The sequence below is a fragment of the Uranotaenia lowii genome, chromosome 2 (assembly GCF_029784155.1).
Source record: "Uranotaenia lowii strain MFRU-FL chromosome 2, ASM2978415v1, whole genome shotgun sequence".
NCBI classification, from domain to species: Eukaryota; Metazoa; Arthropoda; class Insecta; order Diptera; family Culicidae; genus Uranotaenia; species Uranotaenia lowii.
The window spans coordinates 100,893,434-100,917,609 of record NC_073692.1 but is presented as its reverse complement, the minus strand read 5'-3'; the positions used below and the strand labels follow the sequence as shown (position 1 = coordinate 100,917,609).

General features: G+C 33.2%; 1 protein-coding gene and 2 non-coding genes across 3 annotated transcripts in view; 1 reads left to right on the top strand and 2 right to left on the bottom strand.

The window, feature by feature from the left end:
- Positions 1-24,176, bottom strand: part of LOC129746125 (mitogen-activated protein kinase 1-like) — a 330,696-nt gene that overhangs the window by 143,832 nt on the left and 162,688 nt on the right. The gene's annotated exons all lie outside the window — the stretch shown is intronic.
- Positions 21,605-21,677, bottom strand: Trnav-aac (transfer RNA valine (anticodon AAC)). Its single transcript has one exon. It is a non-coding gene; the product is annotated as a tRNA-Val (tRNA).
- Trnah-gug (transfer RNA histidin (anticodon GUG)) lies at positions 21,806-21,877 on the top strand. The gene has a single exon. It is a non-coding gene; the product is annotated as a tRNA-His (tRNA).

Genomic DNA, 24,176 nt, shown 5'->3' with positions numbered 1-24,176 from the left:
CATTCATTGGAATCCAGCTTTATCCATAGCATTCCGGAAGATTGGAAACGTCTCGAAAAGGATATCTACCGACTGGTCAAGCGACAAGACACAAAAACATTCTGATGAGCTAATGGATGGCTACTGTTTGGAGCTATTCGGTTGGAACGTTAAAAAAGATCTAGACAGAGGTGGGAAGAGTTCAACTTGTCACAGCTTTAAGCTTTGAACTTGGAGTTAAATTTGTAGAATTAGGAACACTTTAAAAATGAACTTTTTAAAATAGAAAAAATAACGAAAATTTGGTATTTAGGGGTGTGTTGCTAAGTATGGTTTCTTAAGCTTAAAGTTGGTAACCCTTGTAACTTGAGGAAGAAGTGATCCAAAGCAACTTAAAATATACCATGGCACGAACAATTTTGAATTTACTTCATTTACTTCATCAAAAGAGATTTTCATGCATATTTTCGCATAAAGACATAAGTAAGTAAGTAAGATCAGATTAAGGTCAGGTAGAATAATCAGTTTCAAAATTCATTTTTAAATTTAACGATTTATTTTCAATTTTTTAAATTTTAGGAACACTTCAGGTTTTTGATTAAAATTTCCTCTCGACTGCGTCTGGCTTCTCGGAACATATTAGAACAAAATCAATACTTCAAAAGATTTTTTCCCCCGTGTAATCTGATTAGCATTGCATGTTCGATTGCCGACGCAACGACGACGTATGGGGGCGAAAGTTGAAAAAAAGGAAAGAAGTTGTCGGTAATTCACAGATTCTTCCGCTGCCGTTTCGGTTTGTCGGGAAGGCTTCCGAAAATTGAATTTCCCCTCGCGCACTAATCCACACAAGGGCGTCGTCGTCGTCTTCATCTTCAGAAAGAAGGAACGCGGCTTCCGGAAACGCTTTCTGCGAGCCGGCTTACAGTTGTTGATTCGCATGTCTCTTGGATTCGTTGGGTGGGGCGTGTGCGTGTGCGTGTGTGTGTCACGAAACGCACGAACTCTTACCAACACATACTTACACGGCCAACAAACCGGATCAAAAGGCGATAAAATACGGTTGGAACGTCATCATCACTATACACATGTTGTTCAGAGTTTATTTGATTTCGTTCGAAATTTCCCAAAACATGGCCAGGATCTCAAATTTTTTGTAGGGAAAATTTTTTAGGTGCTTCTTACTCGTCTTCGATCAATATTAGAATATTTTTAAAGAGGTCTCCTAAGAAAGTACAAGTTCATTAATTTATGTTTTTCAATAAAGTTTTCATTTTTTCCAGGAAGAAAGTTCAATTTGAGCTTTTCTTTGAATATCGTATCAATTTAAATGCCAACATCATTATCCTACTTCCATTGGAAAGATACAAAATGACGTTCCAGGAATTGAAGCCATTCAAGTAAACTGTATGTATCGACACGTTATGGTCACCAACAAAAATGAACATTTCCCATGGATAATCACGTTTCCTCTTGAACCTCTCATCACTGGCTACATTCATTGCTCGCTGGTCTAGTCATTAATCGATGAGACGACACCGAGATAGAGAGAGAAGATAAAAATAGCACCACCAGTTTCAACTTTGGATTACATGAGCGGACCTTAGCGCTTTTCAATCAAATAGGAACCCGTGTGAATGGAAACTTAACGGTGAGTTTTTATTTAATGTGAGGGAAGTTTTAAAATGTGTAACTGTTTAAGCAGCTATAAAGTAAGATTAGTGAGACTTTGAGTGACATGCCATATTTTCACAACATAAAAATCTATGACCGTGGTGACAAATCTTTCAAAACACAGAAAACTCACAAAACTCATATAAAGGGTATCCCAGAGAAATTCACAAACCAATATTGGTAACGATTATTAAAAAAAAAAACCTTTCAAAAATTCATCTAGATGTCATACTAAACTTCAGTTTAAAACATTTAATTTCTTAAATGAGATTTCATTTTCGATTTTGACGCTGGGAGCCTTCAACTACACCTAAGGGAAAGATTGCATATCTTAAGCCAAACGTGCTCTACTCTAAAATGTCTACAGCGCCAAAAATGATCATCGATAAGAATGTTGAGGGAATGTTGAGAAATTAATTCGATCCTCACTCAAATGTTTATATGTGGTCATATGAATATTTGTGGCACGAAGAAAACTTAAGCCAACTATGACCGAATAGATCACATTTTTAGAGCAAGTTCACTGGTGTTGGGAAAAAGTGGTAGAAATTTTGACATTTTGCAAATTTTACCATGCGAAAATGTTTTCAAGATCTTTGGGCGTTGTATTTTTTTACAGCACTGTTTCTATTTCAGCCATATATGATAGAAATAGTACTATTTTTGCATCACAGTATGCGAACTACAACACGTGTTGTTAAAAAACTTGAAGGCCACAGATCTTGAAAATGTTTTTGCATGGCAAAATTTTCAAAATGTGCAAAAAGTAACTAAATTTCTACCACTTTTTCCCAACACCAGTGAACTTGTTCTTAGAGCAGAGCACGTTATAGAGTAGAGCAGTTTTAAATTTTGCAACCCCTTCTTTGAGTATAGTTGGCAAAACACTCAGATTGCTTTCCCAGATTGCTGTACGAAATTAATAGCGCCCAGGAATGAAGAGATAGACATTAGATGTCTTCAGCAACATTGTTCAGTGTTACATGGAGCATATTCTAGTATCAATTTTTTTGTCGGAGGGTTCACCGATAGCGAGATAAAAATGCTTACTTTTTTGTTTTTCAAATTAGGGCTTTGATGTTTTCGAAAAAATATTTTATCTGATCAAAATACATAAGTTTGTTGAATATGTCAAAGTCCTATCACACCACTCTCAGGAGTTAGTCAAATTAAAACAAATCTTTTGAAAATACAGTTTTTTGAACCTGACACATTGTAGATTGGATAAAATGGTTCGCTGTCTTTGAAACAAAGTTGTAACCAACCACGATTTACAATTGTCTCATACATTATGATGGGTTAAGCAGTTGCTGAAGCTCTATAGCAAGCATTTAGTGTATTTTATTGGCAATTTTGGAAGGCTCGTCCATCGAAAAGTTCACATTTTCGCAACACCCCCTTTTTTGTGATTATTTTTGATAATGAGTGGAACCATTTCCATTTGAAAATAGCGAGGAAATCGGTGGAACTTTGTTTGAAAGACAGCGAACCATTTTATCCAATCTACAACGTGTAAGATTCGAAAAACTGTTTTTACAAGAGATTTTTTTACTTTGACTCCTGAGGGTGATGTGATAGGACTTTGACACATTCAACAAACTTATGTATTTTGATCAAATAAAAAAAACTTTGTCGAAGACATCGAGGCCCTTATTTGAAACACAAAAAAGTAAGCATAGATTGATGTTCTGCACCACTGTGCACTGGCAGAACGACTCGAGCTTTCGAGCAAAATGATACAGGACCACTACCTATAAACATTCAAGAGAAACATTTAATGGGATTTTAATCCTATTGGATTATTCATCATCAAATAAAAAAAAATTCCATCGGTGAGAATCGAACTCACAACAATTTTCTCCTCTGACAGAACGAGGGATAATTGTCATAGTGTTTTTACCATGCCCACTAAAAAAACGCACAGTATCTGGCGTTTGGCCGGAGATTTGCCAGAATCGTCTTTTGATGGGAAAAGGAATTGGAAACGAGAAACGGAGGTTGTTTGTCGGAGGTTCTTTAGCTTTCTTAATGCTGCCTTACATATGCACGCACCAAGCGGATCAATACATTCATTCATTGTTTCCATTCTCCTTTATCTCCTAGGGTTGGGAGTAGGATTGGTCGATCTTGGATCGATCCGTGGAGGATCGATCTTTACAACTCCGATTTTCGATTTTTTGTATCGATTCTTCGGCCAGAAAAAGATCGATTAGATCAGTTTATTTTCGATCCGATCTTTCGATCTTTTTTTTTTCATTTAGGGTAAATAAGAGCATAATGGCCACATTAAGGAGGACGCTTAGTTAACCATAGAAAACAGCTATAAAATGTGAGTAACATCATTGTTTCGTTTTCAGACACTTAAAAAGTCAATTTTCTAACTAAATGAAACTTGAAAAAAGTAGACATAAATGTTTAAAAATGCATTTTAAATTTTTGTGCCGAAATCTGAAAATCAGTCACTGTAGGGGCAACATAGGCACCATCAATCGGAGCCAGATCCATTTCTGCCGTAGAATCTAGCAGCGAATTTAATTTGATGATGATTTTTTTTCATTTAGCATTCATGATCAGTAAAAAAAAACAATTTAAGAAATTTTCAATTTATTTCTATACAATTTTGCAAATTATTTCCAAACTTTGTGAATTGGGTGCAGAAAGGTGTTTGTGATTGATTTAGAATAAAAAATTTGCAAGAATTTGCTAACCTTAAGAAATAACAGCGATTTTTCTAAAAATTACTTTTTTCGAAAAAATAAATTAATTTGTTGCATATTTTGTTTGATAGCTCTAATATACATTAGACAATCTTAATAAAAATACCTTGAAAGAATTTCTTTTAATCGCTTGAATATTTCTTGTCAGTACTTTTTTTCAAAAATATCAAAGCGGTTCTGAAATTTTTGGATTTTGATTGGCGTTGACTTTAAACACTTAAATACTCCGGTTCACCTTACATAAAAGAGCCTAAAATTTTAATTTTTCCATATGTAGAAGGATTATACAAATTTGAATTTTTTTTGCATATTTTTTTAATAGAAAGCAGTTTCCTCTTGTTACAAAAGGAAAAGATCGATTAATCGGAGATCGATCTTCAAGCTCCGATTTTTTAGATGGATCGATCCCAGAACCGTTCATCTGAATCGATCTTGTAGATCATCGATCTTTTCCCAAAGATCGAACAATCCTGGTTGGGAGGTCATGGTGAATGGCGAAGGAATCGATGAATACAAAATAATTCTCTGATTTTGTGAGGTAACCCATTCCCCGTGCGTATTGGAAAAAACACACGCGATGGCATTCAGTGAGCGAACCAATCGGACTTTCCGGCTAAACTCTGAAATTCTATCATTGACTCTCCAAGGGAAAGCTTGGAATTAGATGGATTTGTTACGCTTTCATCTCCTATGCTCTCAAGGCAAAAAAGCTTAAATCTGAAGAAAAAAAAGCTTAAAAACGAGATTCACGAGCACTTGTTTAAAAGATGTTGGTCACACGATTAGTCTATGTATCGTGTGACGAACATCTTTTAAATATGCTCGTGAATCTCGTTTTTAAGCTTTTTTCCTCAGATTTAAGCTTTTTTTGCCTTGAGAGCAAATGAGATGAAAGCTTAAATCTGAGGAAAAAAAAGCTTAAATCTGTCAACAAAGGGGAAATCTGAGAGATATGCTCCACACGGTTTGTATAACATTGCCGGGCCAGGATGTGATTTGAAAGTAGCTCGAGTGTCAGCATTAGTTACATCCTTTTTGATGAGGAGCAGTATGAATGTCAACATATTTGATAACCGATTGTGAAGCGAAATATAACCCATTTTCGTTTCTTATAAATATATCAGCTTAACCCCGTTTCATGATTTTTTATTTTTCCTCAAAAATCATTTTAAACAGTTAAAACTTATGAGTACATCAAGAAAAAAAATTAAAATAAAATACGATTTTTCCATTTTTCCAAACATTAATTTTTGCAAATTTGTTACTTTATGAAACGAAGGTTTAAGAGATGAAGTGGGTGTAAATGTATGTATGTATGTATGTATGTATGGTTCCCCCATCGGTAGCAAGGTCCAGCCTATGTATGTGTGGCTTGGCCTTCGAATTACTTCTAGGGCTTCCACGGCCGATGGTTCGTCGAGGGAAGGCATCCAACCTTCAGAGACCTACAATGGTTGGCAATCCACTCCGCTTGCAATAGTCTCTTCAGATTAACCCCAGATGCATTCTCTCTGAATTATTTAGTGCATTTTAGTTATTTATACAATTAAACACATCTTACCTGTCGGCAACTTATGGGATTCGAACCCAAAAGTTTTCTTGCCGATATCGGGAATCGAACCCAGTACGCCTGGGTTACCAGACTCGCGCCAGCCTATTCACTAGACCACATCAGCGCTTCAGTTTAAGAGATGAAGTGGGAGTAAATGTAAAGAAAAAAGAAATGCATCCATTTGGATCAAAGTAGCCAGCGGTTGAGACATGACGTGTTTTGCAGGAGCTCCGTGAAATTAAATTTTCTCCCTCGAAAATTCTAAGAAATTTTGAAATTGTTAAGTGTAATGTTGTTAAATTGTGAAAATTATGAGACGAAATAGTGACGAATCATGTGTGCTAATATTAACGTAGACAATCTCGTGAAGATAAAAGCGAGAGGAGGCTGGGAACCCTGTTTCCAGGTGAACGCGTTTTTTGTTGACAGTTTTTTTTTAAATTTGATTTTGAGATGTTAGAAATAGTTTTTTCAAGAAAAAATGTTGTTGGGTTGTGAGTAAAGTGAAAAGAATGGAGTCAAACATTAGGTCATCAACGCTTCAAGGTAAAATGTATTTTTTCCTCGATGTTTCGCAATGAGGCTTGTCGGGAAGCGCCCTAAACTAGCTACCGCTTGGAGTCGCCACACTCAGTGCACGCTCACTTCAGTATACTCAAATCGATACACGCTGACTTTTTTTTCTTAATCTAAAACACACACTTAAATTTATTAAACTTTACACATTATGCAGTTTACGAATATTTAGAATGGAATGGAAATATAAGTTTTTAATAACTGATCGTCGCAGATTAATTTTTGAGTTACAAATGTAACCATTTATTAAAAGCAATGTTAATAATGAATTTGATATCTTTTTGTATTCGACATCCCCAACATTAAGTTTCAAGCTCCTCGATCAGAATATTCGGCATAGATTGTTCTGTGTGAGGATCAGAACACGGATGTCAATAGATAAATTGAATTATACAAAAATTCAAATAATTGAGAAATTGTCCGTTGCATGGTTGGATTTTGTGAATTGTTGTGCAGTTGCAGCCATTTCTCCAACTTGCCAACTTTCTTCCACTTAGTTTTTTAGGTAAAATTTATTTAATACAATGAAACTTTGGTAAAATATGATAGCATCTAATCAAATTCTAGTACTGCTAGTTTGAGTCATGGTTACGTGCGCTGCATACCTATCATGATTTTCTCATGACTTGAGACTACGATGGGGATGGTTCGAACTTTGGATCGATGACTGTTGGAGACAAAACAAACACAATGATTTTGATATCACTCACGTTTTACTTAATCCTCTAATTCTGATAATTTAGAATTTGTATGGTTATTTAAAATCTGATTCCAGTTTGACAGCTATATATTCGCTAAGTATGTGTGGAATAATCGGTGTAAAAAGTAGATAACTTTTCTCGCTAGCTATAGATTACTCATATCTCGCCTAAAATAGCGCACTCGCCTGCGCTATCAGCAGGACGATGACATGAACGCGAAAATTGGCGAACGCGAAGCTGTTGAAACCTTTCCCATTTACATGCCATTGGAATCCCTCAGACTCAAATGACACACTTTAAAATCGCTTTGAGGTAACATTCTATATGCAGCGAATCAGAATATCGATGTCAATTTGTTCCTCCGCTTGAGTTTGCATTGACCGCGTTCGCCAATTTCAAATATTTCCAAATCCAGCGGTCCGAATGCATAGTTGTTTCATCACCGGAGACGGTGAAAAGACAGCCATTTCGTTTGTCCGTCATCTTTCAGATTCTTGCCTGGAGATTACTGAGGCCGCCGCAACCTAGGACGCAGGCTTTTGATATGTTACCTTGGTTAGAGATGTGCCCTTGTAAATTTTCGTGGCCCTGATGAAGAAATAGAAGCAAGCGCTAATGATAAAATTTCAGGTATTTATTTTATTTTATATAATCACCATTCTTTATCTAAACTCTTCCCGGGTGAACTTTTGATTGATTTAAACACTTTTCGTTATCAATAAAAAAAACAGCACCAAATTTCCACCCGTCTTCCTACTTGAGTTGTTGGATCTTCTAAACTTGACTGCTGCGATTAATTTCAAACTGTTCCAAACATTTTTGAACATGAACTTCAACTTGCACACTACACTTGAGTTCAACTATGTTTACCCATAAGAATGTTCAACACGTACTTCGATGGTACTGTACAAGTGTGTATATGAACTTCTTTACACATCGCACATGGGTTGCTCTTTGAAGACTGGTTACTAATGATTAATTGACTAGAAACTAATGAATTTAAGCATTCTCAAGCGCCAAAATATTAGAATTCAGAATACCAGACACTTGAAAATTTGTTTTGAGTCATAAGAAACAAAAATGATGTTTGCTGTGTAAGTTATAAACAGTATTCAAAAACAACTATTGAATGATTGATTGAATGATTGTATTATTTGAACTGATAAAACACTCATTTGAGTTTCAGGATTAAAACCATTCAAAATCTAGCCAACTATTTTTTGATTTCCTTAACCTGAACTAATAGTTAATTGTAACCGACAAACTGCGTCAATAAATTACAAATTACATGAATGACTCCTACAATAACATATTATGTGAGTAAAATGTAGAACTAGTTAATAAATCAAAATGAGTGAGAAAAATGGAACGTGTGTTTATGTAAACAACAATTTTCGACCACGTGGCGACGAAAATTCAAAACATTATCAGGGATGCCAATTTGATGAAAATTTCATTATTCCTTAAAAATCTTGGGCAACAATTCGATTTACATTACTTTGGGATAATTCCTCTAAAGAAATGGTATCTAGTGTAATGATACCGGATAGGCTGATTTTACGCGGATTTTCAAAGAAAAAAATTAGGAAAGCGAGGTTTGGGGATGGTATGTATTTAAAAGAAAAAAACTCGATTTTTACCCAGGATATATCCACAATTTTGGCGAGCTCCTATAAAACTAACGATATATGATTTTTGCGTCAAATAACAATTTTTGCTTAATCAAATTGAACTTATAACCATGTTATAAAATTATAAATAAGATCAATGCCACTCAGGTGTCTCGAGAAAATATAATTTTTCATGTTTAAATTTCGCAATTCCTGAAATTCTATAAAAATATTGGGATTTGGACTGATTAGCCCGGTTTTAAATTTGAAAATTTTGAGTTCCAATGAGCGGATTTTGCAAAGATTTTTGGTCAATATGTCCAGGTTGGTGCGGCCTGGATACGTTCTGGAAAGGTTAATCATGTGACATTTCGGATTTTGTCACTGTCCTGAATATATCCAAAAACTCTATAAGATTTCACAATCATTTACCCACAAGGTTTATCGTAGGAACAACAAAACTATACTTAACAAATAGCTACAAAAGTAGAGACAAAATTTCTATAATTTTCCAACAAAAACTAAATATCACTACTATCATGTTTGCGATGGTGATCAAATAAGTCTTAAAAGTAAGTTTGGATAACCATTTCTACTACGATTTCATGTAAGCTGGGTTGAAGTGTCATTTAAAAGCCAAACAAAAACTATATTAAAAAAATTAAATTGATAAGAATAAATTTCAAATAATGAAATCTTTTCAATGATTAATCACAATTATTTCGTCTATAAGCTGAAACTTTTGGTTAATTTGAATTGATTAATATTTAATCTTTCTGAGATATTTTTGTTTACAATATTAGAAAAACTTTGTTTTCGAAAGTATTTCTAGTAAATTAGAAATCGACGTATCTCTATATGAAAATTCAACAAGTTTAACACAGTTCGGTTGTAAAATTTTGTCATTTTTTCAATGTAGATGCTAGATATAGATAAAATTCGGTTTTCCAGCTCCCAGCGTTTGTTAGTTTCTATTCAGTTATAATAATATTTAGAATAAAAGAAATAATAGTTTGAAAAACCGGGAAAAATTCGAAAAGTTTTTCGCGATTTAAACCATTTTCACCACCTCGTTCGGCATCAACACCGAGCGCAAATGATGCGGGACATTAATGGAAATCTTTGGAACTCTTCAAAAAGTGTGCCACCCTCACCGAAAAAAAAATGAAAAATGCAAGTAGATTTTTTTCCATACAAAGTTTTACCAAAAAGAACCAATGAACTAGGGTGTCAAAAATCATACGCCATTGGTTTTATGTCGACGCAGCATTGTTTTTGACAAAAGCGTCCAAAAATTGAATGTAAATAGCGCTTCAAAAGCTTCATAAAAGCTCGAAACTTCAATCTTTAGCGTTACCATGCATTACATCTTCCAACTAACCGTACTGACATTTGGTGAGTATTTTTTTTTCTTCGGTTTTTAATGACATCTGGTGGAGAATAGTAAAAGTCTGCTAATGAATCTAAGAAGTGTAAGTTTCATCTTGTTTGTCGTTTTCGAAAATTGGTGTAAAAATATCAAATCTATTTTGAAATATTTTTCTCGAAATATCAATTTAGGCTTGGCAGTATTTACTTTAAATTTTTGTTTTTGCAATTATGGACTTGAGCTAATGTCATTAACCCATCATACTATCCACAGAGTAGACGGAAATATATGAAGGCAAAATAGCTGATTTACAGAAACCCAAATGTAATATTCTTTATTCTTATTCTTATTGCGGTAAGTATAATGTTGGTGAGTTTCGTAATTTCCTAATTCCTTAACAGCATTTAATGTATCAATATTCCATATATACTTCCCATATGACATAAATTCATATTTAGGCCTTTCCATATTCAAAATATTATATGAAGCGTTTGGTAGGGATCTCCACGCTTCATTCCGCCCCTGTATTCTGTATCTTTCGCGGTTTTCATCACATGGTTGGCCTGGCCGTAGTAATATCTGCAATGCATAGCAATATGTAACAGGTAATGCGCTGAAAAGAAAAATGAAAGACGCAAGTCTTCCATTTTCCAGGATGCCTACATGTTTTGGCCATGTTGATGTAAGAAGAAGAAGAAGAAGAAGAAGAAGAAGAAGAAGAAGAAAAAAGAAATGCATCCATTTTGTTTCGGTGTATCAGTGAAAAAAGATTCTGTATCCTTCTGTTTTTCGACTGTTTTCTTTAACATGTATTGAAAAATCCTTAAAAAAAACTTTTATAAAATTTTAATCTGCGGAATTGGGTTTTGGTTGTCTGAACTTTTTTTAAAGCATAAAACAAACATTAAATTCAAGAACACAAAAATTAATAAACAAAAACTAGAGAACGAAATATCACTTGAATATAAACAAAATTATCAAATTTTTGTACATTTTAGGTAATTAGCTGGGTTTTATAGCTGATACGTTCATAAGTTTATTTTCGTACCCTTGATAAATTTGTGAAAACGAACAATGATAAATGACTTGAAGACAAACGAACATACACGAACGTATTGACTTTATGAATATGAAATGTTGAAAAATAAAATTTATCGTCGACTTACAATTCGAACAATTTCGACAACTTTGAAAAGTTTTGACAATTTCTACAACTTATGATAATTTGATAATTTGCCAATTTAGTCAAAATGTCTATGAAAAGAATTTGACAATGAAACGACATAACTCAATTATGACCGAAATTTAAAAAAAATATGTCAAAATATTTACGCTAAAATGACAAATATCTGGCAAAACTGTGCAAAAAGCATGACAAATGTACTAAGATATGACAAAATTGGGACAAAAAATAAGTCCAATATGGCAAAAATATGACGAACTATGACAAAAAATATGATAACATATGACAAAATATGAAAAAAAAAGATGAATTGATATAATTGCCAAAAATATGGTGCAATGTTTCGTAATTATATTTTCAAAATTATAATCATAATTTTGTAATATTTGTCAGCCTTTTATAAAATGTTTCATCATATTTCTGCCTTTTTCTCATTGGTCATTCTTTAGCATAATTAGTCGTATTTTCGAAATATTTTTCATAATTTTGTCATAACTTTGTCATATTTTCACCGCATTTGTCATAATTTTGTCATAATTTTGTCATTTTATTGTCATAATTTTGTCATATACAGTGAATCTCCGCTTTTGTCACCCCCATGATTAATTTTAGGGTAACAAATTGGGGGCAGTGGCAAAATCGGGTAATTTAAAAAAAAACACTCTTTTTAAACGACTGTGTTAAAATTGATTTGATTTCTAATTACTGCATCATTTTAAACAATGAAGGGTGTTTATTTTGTGTGCTTGTAGTGAGTTATTTCTCTTTTTCATCGAAATATCACAATATTATGTTGCTTTGTTTCTTAAAGAGTATTTCGATCGGTATTAAAAAATAACGAATGATCCCTAGTGGTTAAAATCTCAATGACTTTAAAAAAAAACAAGGTATTGAGATAAGATTAAAAATGTTTGTTCAAACATCTTCCAATAAAAAAACAAAACTGACAACCGAAGGAACATTACTTCTGCAATTTCTAATGAACTTGTACGGGTGTTGGATAACAAAGTTCATTGGACTGATGCTTTAGATCTATCGATAAATGACGTCATCCTCTTGTGGCGTATTAGGGAAATGGCTTGTATTTAAAAAGCTTAATTGAGGCCTTCGGAGCCAAAGGGGTATTATGGCAAAAATTGTTGGTTTTCAAACTTTGTTTTGTGTTTTTCAGATTTTTGGAATTCGTTCGAAATAAAAAAAAACAAATTTATGAAAAATAATGGAAATAGGAATCACACTCACTTGAAAGCGTGTTTTCTGTCTTGAAAGCTTACGCACTTATAATATGTGATCTGTTGATCAGAAATAAATAATAACAAATAATCACCGTTTGGCTCCAAAGGTCCAAAAACAAGCTTTTTGATAATTTCAATGGTATGTTGTAACTTTAAATTTATCATTTTGATTGTATTTACCAACTTTATTATTGTTCAAATGTGAATAAAAACATTTGTATAAAATCGGACAACTTTTCTTTGTGTCATTCATAAATCATTTTCATAATCGTTTTCGATGTTATCATGTCATATAACAATGTTGTCAATTGACGTGATATCAATCAATAATAATTCCAAAAGAAGAAGGTTTAAATAATAAGTATGTTTACATTAAATTAAATATAGTGTCAAAATCGGGTAAAAAAATGTGACAAAATCGAGGGTAGACAAAATCGGAGGCAGATATAAACGGTATGTGATAAAATCGGGGGTTCACTGTATTTATCACATTTTTTCATGTTTTTGTCCATATAACAAATTTTCACCGCCTTTGTCATAGTTTTGCTGAACTTTCGTCATAGTTATTATAGTTAGTATTATTTTCATATATTTTTTATGAATTTTGTCATTTTTTGTCATAATTTTTACAATTTTGTCATAATGAACCACATTTTTCTTATTTTTTTCATAAAATATTTTTTTTTTTTTTTACAGACATACACCGTCTTAGCCGATCTAGGCTCTACAGACTGAATAAATGACGTGGACAACTTATGATTAACATTTAACACCCAGTACCGAGATGGGAATCGAACCCATGCCATCAGTGGACCAGCGATTACCGTGTAACCACGCTAACCACTCGACCACCGAGACGTACAATATTATCTTTTTTGTAAAATTTTTGTCAGTATTTTGCGATAGTTTTGTCATAAGCTCTTCATATTTTTTTCATAAATTTTTCATATATTTACCACATTTGTTAAATTTCTATCATAGTGTTGTCATATTTTCGTTGAAATTTTGCCTTTTTTGTTGAAAAATCAAACTGATTATTTATATCAAGTTTGAACAAATTTTATTAACAAAAAGGAAAAGCATTTTTGTTACCTATGTTTCTAAAACTGATTTTGGAAGATTGTTAGGTCATAAGTTCAAAACAATTGTCAGAGCTTGTCTATCACTTCTAGTTTCGGTGAAATATTGTGGAGGAGCGTGTGGAAATTTTTCAATTGTTCAGTTTTGAGTTAAATGGATCTTTGATAGCTGATAAACAAACAAGCCTTTTTGAATACTAAAAGATGATTTTAAATCAATCCTTGAATCGATCCATCCTTGAATCAATAAGTCAGATCTTTCATAGATATTCTTTTCTATTCTATTGATTTGACTTATGGTTTTAAATATTTCAAAGTTTCTATTTAGTTTGAATTTTCTTTAAACTTGGTCGAAATATCCGTTTTTGAAAATGCAGAATAAGAAAAAAAAATACTAAAAAAAGCTTCAATATTTTTTCTCTCAGAAGACGAAATCCCTCGCGGTCTTCGGTAAACTTGATCATTGACATAAAACCTTTATTTTCAAAATATGGCTTATGTTCTATAGTATTGCCAAAAAAGTGCACAAATTTGTTTAATGTATTTTTAATTATTTTCAAAAGTTATCTCGAAAATAAGAGCTGATAGAAAAAAAACTACACAGTAAATTTTTACCAGCGAAAAAGTATACTGGAAACGTCCAGCAATCCAAATGAAATGATTTGTTTTGCTGACTTTTCCAGCACTTGTTCGCTTTTGCTGGAAATTTTCCAGCAATTGATATGTATTGCTGGAAAATCAGCTATCGATCTGTCAGATTTGGATTTTTGAGAGTTAACTTTGGGATCCTGCGGGACAAAAAACCTGCAAAATTTTGCTGGTTTCCAGTACAACAAATATTGCTGTGTAAATATATTTGGAAACAGCGCCCCAAAATAAGCTCTTATTTTCTTTGCACCTAGGAAAAATGTGAATGTTGTTGGCTTGTGCAATCGATAATTTTCATCAAAATAGCATCGAAATAACATCCAAACTCGATCGAACTTACATTTTTCTGAATACATCAAATTTTTTAACCTAATTACGTAAAAAAAATTTTTTCTCGCATTAGGTAATTTAATCTGTTTTTTTTAATATGAAAGAACATAAAAAATATAGATATGTTGCGAAGAAATCAAATGTCTACCGTGTACCTTTTGACGTATATTTGTCCTAGTCATTAGCGAGAAACAACTTCTTTGAAAAAGAAAATGAATACAACCCATATATCATACGGTCATGCAACACAAATAACTTCCGTTGAATAACTCTTCAGGAAGCTCGTTATACAGAACCTACTGTTGTATTTTGTTCACGCTATTGATGTTCTAGGAATTCCTTCGTGAGATGATTAATTAAGACATTCTTACGAATTATCAGAAGTTCGTGTTTCTCTATACCGGATTTCTTAGTTTAAGCTAGACCTTTCTCCGAAGCAAGACTCATCAATTACAAGAGGAAAACTTTTCCACTCAGGTAAAGTTCGTCAAAGGATTCCAACCCTGGATGGTCCAATTTCAAAAAGCCGCTGGTCATCAATCCGTGAAAAATTGATTTGCCGTAATCATATCGCGCTGTCCAGAAATAGCTCCGAGTAACTTGACCTTTGCGCAAACAAGCCGATAAATTGACAACCGACTAGACAAAAATATAAACGCAGTTCTAAAAAGCCATGGCCCAAGTGAATGACGATTCCCACACCCACCCATCCCAATCAAATAGGCGGCAACCTGTTCCGAGGTGGAATCCCATTTTCCAGAATATCAACCGGAATGTTTTCCCACAAACCGGAAGCGGAAGAGAAAACGCACACATCAACATACCACCGCGCGCCAGTTTCAATACGACTTAGCGGTTTGTGAATAGTGCCAAAGTGTGGCCCCTCGCTGCCGAGTGTAGACAGACAACGTTAATTAGAAATCGATACCCGCGGAAAATGGTGCCGGAAAAAGCTCAATGCAGATGGCGGATACGGAAACGCGAGGTTTTCCGATGCGGAAATAACCGGGCCTATTAGAGCTGCACTGCTATCGATACTTCCGAATCGGTAACCGGAATCTTGTAGGAAGGTGTTTTGAATGGTGTATGCACTACTAAATCACTGGGTATTCAGAGCGAATCGCAATTAGGTATGAATTGTTGTTATTTAATAAATTTTCTCCATGAAACATAAAAATCGGAAAGTACAGAGTATTAGACCAACAAATTTATAGAAAACCGAGAATTCAGCGAGCATACTTCCGATTGGTTTTCGAAGAAAATACCCCCAAACACAAATAAACATAAAACCAACAATTAACGGTCTAGGTTTAATTAAAGCCATAGAAAAGCCTGGAGGAATAATGGCAGCGAAATAAATTCGCACTATCGGAGACAACTCCAACCCAACCACCTAGACCAGGAAGTGGTGGTTAACTAGCATTTTCTAGCTAACATCATACTGTACTTTGACTTATGTAGTAGGATGCTTTCAATTGAAGCTACAGTAAAACTTCTGATGGCAAGCAAACTTCTAACCAAAACATCGAGCGAGTCCACTGTTTATTTGAATGGTTCCCGTTCCCAGGTTGAAATTTCGGGAACCGGGTCTACCAATATAATTGAGATCCAATTAATTTTCGAAATTGTAGGAAGCTTGCACATTCTTGGAAATCTGCCGGTAAAATTGGTTATTATTGTAGACGGTGGAAATTGGATTTTCCCTTGAAAAAAAGATTTATCATTTTGTTAGAATCTGTTATGGACCAATGACATTATGGAGTTGTGGAATGCACTGCTTTATCGTTGACATTTTTTATCTGTTTCGAAAACGTAGTGAGCTCTCACTTCATGGGTTAATTTCACAGGCAGTTTATTGATTGTAAAAAAAATGAATCGGAACTTATTCAAAACACAAAACATATATCTAACATTTGAATTCTGACTTATTCATAGCATCTATTCAACGAAATTAACGTACAAAATAAAGAGAAATCTTTCTGTATCTTATTATTTTGCTTCACTGTTAACACCAGGGGACTGAGATAAACGGAGAATCATCGTCAATGATCAATCAAATTTGGCTGCCAATGATTGAATCTGGTGGTAATTTGTTGCAATTTGTTAGAGAGAATTATAAGGTTTAAGTTAAAATGAGAGAAACCGGTGCTCAGAGAGAGTGAAAATGTGCTAATTTTTGCAAATTGTTGCGATTTGTTAAGCAGTTGTTGAATTTTGATCATTACCATTCCAAATGCAAAGAATTCTCTCTCCACTGGAATCCCTCGGAAATTAACGTACAAAATAAAAAAAAATCCTTAATGTATTTTTTTATTTTCTTCATTGTTAACACCTTGTAACTCTATTTTTTCTCTACAATTAAATTTTTTTTATTCATTATATTTTCTTCTTCCTCTTTAATTGCAGCAATTCATGCATCCAATATCTTCATTATTTTCATTCCTTTAATAACCTTCATTATCTCCATTCTTTTCATTCACTCTATTCTCTTCCTTTTTCCCATTCTTTCTTTCTCTTCATTCTCTTCACTCTCTTCAACCTCTTCACTCTCTTTAATCTCTTCACTCTATTTCTCATTCTTTTTATTTCTTTGATTCTTTTCATTTCATTCTCTTCATTCTCTCTATTCTCTTCATTTTCTCTGTTCTCTTCATTCTCTTATTTTTCTTCATTCTTTTCGTTCTTTTCATTCTCTTCCTTATTTTCATTCTCTTTTTTCTCTTCTGTTTCTTCATTCTCGTCAGCTTCTTCATTTTCCGTTTTTATCTATTATTACATTTTCTTTAATTTTCTATACAATCTCTTCAGAGAAAGTGGACTCTCATTTTTTTTCCATTTCTTGATTATTACTGAAATCTTTTCATTTCTTTTTATTCTTTTCGTTTTCTTTATTCTCCTTAAGTTTTTAAACTCTTCATTTTTTCATCCTTTTCATTTTTTTTTTTAATATTTTTATCTATTAATTATCTTTATTATTTCTTTTTTCTTCAATTTTTCAAAAAAAAAATCTACTTTTTTTTAATTTTCAAACTCAACATTTTATTATTGATTTTCTTCTTTTCCTTCACTCTCATGCTCCTAATTATTTTTGTACTCATATTTTTTCTCCACATGCTTGTCCCTCCGATCTTTTCGTTTGCGTTCCTTTAGACATTTGGTGGCCAACATTTTCACTAAAAAAGTCTTTTTTAAAGCTAGCAGAAAACGTTAATAAAAATTTTGCAAAAACAACTTGACCCACGGGCCACGGGAAATCATGCCTTTGACCTTGCCGATATCTAATACCTCTTCTTTCTTTTAGAACACTTTGATCTGCTTACATTAGGGTGGCAGCGTAAAGGATCGTGTGGAGTTTCTAAAACGGACCATATTGGTACCTTTTGTAGTTTGGTCCAAAAAACGGACCTGTGAAAAAATTCCAGCTCGATCAGACTTGAACACTTATTCCGGAGGGAATCTATGTCAGGGGTGAGCAACCTTTGAAACCAACAAAGGCCAATTTTAATTTCAATTTTTTTTGGCAGGCCGCACTCAAAATGACACTGTTTCAAATTTATTAAAAATTTTATTTCCTAATACTGGCTAATCGCTGTTAATCTTTTCTCTGCCAAATGGGTCATTGAGTTTAGGGATAGTTATCATTACAATAGAAACATTTAAATAAAACATCAATCTTTTGTAACTAAAAATTTTTCATTAGAAAACACTAAAAATAGAAATATAAAACAAATTTATGTATTGTTAGTTTGAAAATTTTAAAGAGAAATTAAAACCCGTTTTCAAATCAAGTCGACAATACAAGCGGCAATCAATCAATCTTAGTAAGTTTTATAGCTTTTTTTAAATTATAATTTTTTTTGATTGATTTGTACTTCTTCAGAATCCCTCGTTCTTCTAGAAACCAAGGTTTTTCTAATTTAATTAAAACACTACTGCTGAGATAGGATTTCTAAAGCGAATTTATGAAAAACTTATGACATTTTATGTGAATTTCCACTATCTGAAATTATTCCTAAAATGATTCTATCTAATGGCATGACTTTTGGAAACAAAAATATTTCACTTGTTAATGGTTTCAGTTTTGTCAATATTTCAGTGCTAACGAAACAAGCCAGTTTTTGCAAAAAAAAAATTAAATAAATAAATCTTCAAAATAACTTATCTTCGCAACTTATTTACCATACGACATTTTTTTCTTGAGGCTTAGAAAATAATCACTTTCACACTGGATTTACAAGATGCCAATGCTCGTCTGTAATTTTAAACATTCCAGATTGTCCGGTTTATTACCAGATATCCGAGAAAAATTCGAGACGAGTCCGGTCGGACCAAGACGTCCAAATTTAATGGAAATCTAACAGACTTTGGCCCGCATTTATTCACATTAGTCGCAAAATGCTTAATGCTACATTAAGATATTCTGCAAAATTAAGCATTAAATTATGATAAATTTTGATATTTTGGTGTAAAATGAATTTTAGGAGATTTTTTTTCTTTATAATGAACTTAGGAAATTTTTTTTGGAAGCTTTGAAATGATTTGATTTGTTTCGAAAGAAAACTTAAATTTCAAGTGATTAGGGGAGATGAGGGCATAACGAGCACCCAGGGCATAATGAGCACTCCTTTTTTCTACATAAGTACGTATTTTCTTAAACAAATTTTCATAAGGATTTGTTGCGTACTATCCATAGTATTAATTTTTCACCAAAAAAGAAATATCCTTTTCATCTTTACAGAAATATTAAATAATAACCAGCTAGGTTCTCAAGTGACGAAAATATTATAATTTTTGAGCACCACCAAATAAGCTTTTATGACCTTTAAATCATCTTGATCTGAAATGTACGCACTGCAACATGATCTACACATTGTTTCTGAATGTTCAACATCATTAAATTTTTGATTTTTCACTTTAATCAATTTTAAAACGCTTTTTTACTTTAATTTGTTCACTAGAGGCGAACAGAGCAGTATCAATGAAGGCATAATGAGCATTTTTTGCCGGGGAATCTAGCAGCGAATTCAACTCGATGATGTCAACTGAATAATAGAGCTACAGCTTGGCTTATTTCGTCTGTCCATTTGGCCTATTGGTAAGGTGTCGGAGAGGTTATCAGTAGACTCGAGTTCGATTCCTGTTCGAGGAGATTTTTTTTTGCACATACCATTCATGATTGATTTTTTTTATTGTTACATTATACGGTTAATAGCATCAAAGCATCATCCGTCAAACAAAACACCAGAAACATAATGTATGAGCATGTGTTAATTCTTTGAATTCTACAAACCGACCTAGATTATTTTGTTATTGCTTTGTTTAATGAATCTACGCCTCACCGTTTAGTGCAATCATGATCATGAATGATCAATCAATGATCAATGAATGATAAATCAAAAAAAAATCACCTCGACCAGGAATCGAACTCGACCCTACTGATTACCTCTCCGACATCTTACCAAGAGGCCAAATCGTCAGACGATACAAGTCAAGCTGTAGCTCTATTACTCAGTTGACTTCATCGAGTCGAATTTGCTGCTAGAATTCCCGGCAGAAAACGCTCATTATGCCTTCATGAATGGTGCTCATACTGCCTCGGGGGGTTTCTCATTATGCCTCTACAGTGACTGGTTTTCAGCTTTCGGCAAAAATTTTCAAAATGCATTTTTAAACGTTTTTATCTTCTTTTTCAAGTTTCATCCAATTAGGCAATAGACTATTTGAGTGTCTGAACACGAAACAATTATGTAATTCACATATTACAGCTGTTCTCTATGGTTAAATAATCGTTTTCCTTAAGGGGGCCATTATGCCCCCATCTCCCCTATACATTTTTCTTTGATTTTGTTCGAATAATATTTTAATTTGTCTCAGATTTTTCGAGATATTTCCCGGTTTTTGGATTGGAAATTTTGAAATCAAATGCTCAGGTTTTGCCAGGCTCGAAAGAAAAAGTTGACAGTATATGCCTGAATTCGACCCGCGCTGAAAAAATCCTGGAATGCTAATTTTACAGCCTTTCGATTTTTGTTTTGATTTTCCAACGCGATTTCATGGATTTTACAAAAAAAAATTCAACGATATGAATGATTACGGGACAAATTCAAATACAATCAAGTGAAGTGCATGTTTGATGAAGTCACCGACATATCACTTTTTATTTAGTTTAGTATAAACTTGTATTTTATGATAATGACAAATTTTCGTTGAAAAAGGGCCTGGAAATTTAATTCAAACTGAGAAAAAGCTTCGCGGTCTAAGTATTTATGCGGTTTAAAATAGCCGACTTAGAAACTAGAACTTCTATATGGAGGAAACAGAAGAATAAAATTCGAAAAAGTATTTTTTTTTAAACGAACACAAACACACAAAGGATCTCAATGAAACTTGATGTTTCCTCGAAGAGATTCACATCATTTGTAATTGTACTAAATATTCTACCGAATATTCGTTTCACCGAATAGTAAAAACAGCAAGTATTCGGTATTTGGTCGTTGGACGAATATCATTATTCGGTACATATCTACTTGCAACATTCCGTACCAACTTTAATTTCAGACTAAAATTCAACATATTTGCTTCTGGAATGTGTGGGATCAGTTTTAGCTAGCAACGCGCAAAATTTATCAAGTTTTATTTTCCCAATCTTGAATGAGTTTCAATGTTGTTCATTTCCGGGAAATATAGAAAATGTATACCTATAATTATAGAAAATCTTATGTGGAAACAGTGAACCCTTCAAGTATTGTTTGAAAGTGAAGGTAAGGAGAAATCATATTTTCAAAGTGGTTTTTTACGGTGGAACAAATTACCCGTTAATCAATGATATTTAAACAACAAACCCGGGTTGTTTATAGCTAAACCTAGCTGTTTCGGCTTTCTACTCCGCTTAAATAAGTCATGAACGACTTATAGAAGACTCATAAATAAGCAAAAAGAGAAAGCAACAATTGTTTCCGCCCGGGATCGAACCGGGGGCCTTCCGCGTGTTAGGCGGATGTGATAACCACTACACCACGGAAACAACTGATTTATGTACTACTGCCTTATCCAACCATAGTCTTTGAGTTATTGATTTAATCTTGAGGGTTCAACTGTTACAGATGGATTAATGATTGTAGCATATTCTACTTTAGATCACAAGCCTAGATAGCCGTGATCGTCTAGTGGTTAGGACCCTACGTTGTGGCCGTAGTAACCCAGGTTCGAATCCTGGTCACGGCAATGTTTTTTTTTTTTTCAGAAACACTGTCACGACTGAACATATATTTTAGGATTTTTTATTATTTTAAATTTTTAAACTAACTTTAATGGTTTCATTATAATTAGCTTGTATTATTGTTTAGATTCCACTTTACCGAATTTTGTTGTAACGTAAAAGTTTTCCACTCGTTCTTTCGTTGAATTCATTTTTTTTGTTTTTATTTTCCTTCTGTTTATTAATATTTTGTCATTTTTCGTGACCTTTGTTCGACATTTTCTATTTCTGGTTATCTATCAGTTTGGATTATTTTTTTGTTTCATCTAATTTCAATTGTCTTGTTGTCTCTGTTCAGCTATTTTCTAAAGTTTTATTTAAAGTTCCCTTATTTATTGTTTTCTTTCTTATTTTTTTCTCTAATTTTTCAATCGTCTTGTCTGTTCTTATCTTCATTCTCCTAAATACGTTCAACCGTTTTCTTTCTTTTCCTCAGATCACTTGTTTTTCTCTCTTCTTCCATATTGGTACTTGCGATCAGCGAACGTTTTCCTCAACTCAAGCACATTTTGAATAAATTTTTTTTTTCACTATTTTTTGTAATCATTTCTCGTTATCTCACTTTTCTCATTTTTTCGCGAAAATCGTACGCTTATTTTCCGTTTATCCGTTTTCCCTTCATTTGTTTTTTTTTTGTCTCTCTTCTCTAGCTTTGTGTTTATTATTTTCTAGTTTTCATCTTATTGTTTGCTTTCTCCGATTTTTTGTCATTTTGATTTACTTTCATTCTCCTGTTCAGCATTCTCCCATTTTTTTTCTCTTTTTTATCCTTGTGATAATAGTAATTCCTTTTTTTGTCTTCCGTTTTTTTTCTGTATACCGTTTTTACGTTTTATGTTCGTTCGAATTTAGTACACTCAATTATTAAATTTTTCTAACTCTGTTCTTACTCCGTTCTTACTCCTTTATATCTTTTCTTTCAAGCATTTTTATTGTCATATTTTGCTCTCATTTTTCGATTTTTTTTTTTTAATTTTTGTTTTTTACTATGAGTGTTTTTCTCATTGATCATTCTCGCCTTTATGTTCTTCATAACTTTAAAGTAAGTTGACGAATTGGAATAGAGGGTTTTGAAGACGAAATTGAGTAAATGACAGATTTTTGCAATAACCTGTCAATATATAAATTTATACAGATTATTTCAAAAATCTGTCATTTTCTTAATTTCGTCTTCCAAACCCTCTATTCCCATTCGTCAACTGTTCGTTTTTCTCAACCCCCGTTCCCTCGTCAAGCCTTTGCACATATTTCGTTCTCTTGTTATTTTGATTTCTCATTATGCTTAATTTTATCGGTATTTATAATCTTTCGTTCATTCTGATCTCTTATTTCGTCCATTCATTTTTTCTATCATTTTACGTTTCTCTGCTTATTATTCTCCCATTATGATTGATTTTCATTTCATTTCGTTTTAGAACTTATCTATAATTGATTTCACCATCAAAATCGAATTTTAGAACAATATGGTGAATTAAATTTGACTCATGTCTTTGGAAATAAAATAATTCATCGAAATAAAAGAAAGCCAGGATGTGTTGTATAAGAAGTGTATTCGAAAAAATGTAACACTTTGATTTGTGAATAATTCTTGAATGCATGAATGGAAATTGATAAAATTTTTAATGAAGCTACCTAGTAATGAAATGTGTATGTGTACAAAATTCGGTGACAATCTGTCAAGTGGATTTTGAGATAGTGTCCAATACTGAAATTCATAGACAAATTATTTTGGGCAGGATCGAGAAAAATCTAGGAAAATCCCCGTGGGAGACCCGAAAACTGCTGGAAATCAACTTTTCGATCAAAGTTCATGTGGTAAACCGTTAAAGAAGCCCTGGGGATCCAACAGGGAGCTAAACTATCAATAACAAAGAAGATGATTGATTCCATGAAGTTAAGGAATGTGAGTAGTTTTATCAAGCGCAGTCCTAAAATATCAATAGAAAAAGTTTAAAAAAACATATTTTTTCTGACTGGTTCGTTAAACTGACTGATACACATGTCTGACTTCATTCCTAAAAGGTTAAAAAGCTGCCCACTGGTAAAATGACCAAAATACGGTGGTCAAATCGTGCGCAAATATTTGGAATGTTATCGGGGAGTTATTTTGAAAAATCCATAATGGATATCAAACGGACTCTTTAGCGGGCACCTAGCAGGGTTCCTGCCAGATTTTTTTCGTTGAAAAGTCGCGCTTGTTCGAGAGATATATAAGGAGGAAAAAAATGAAAATTTGAGGAAGCTGACGATCTGTGGAACCTGCTA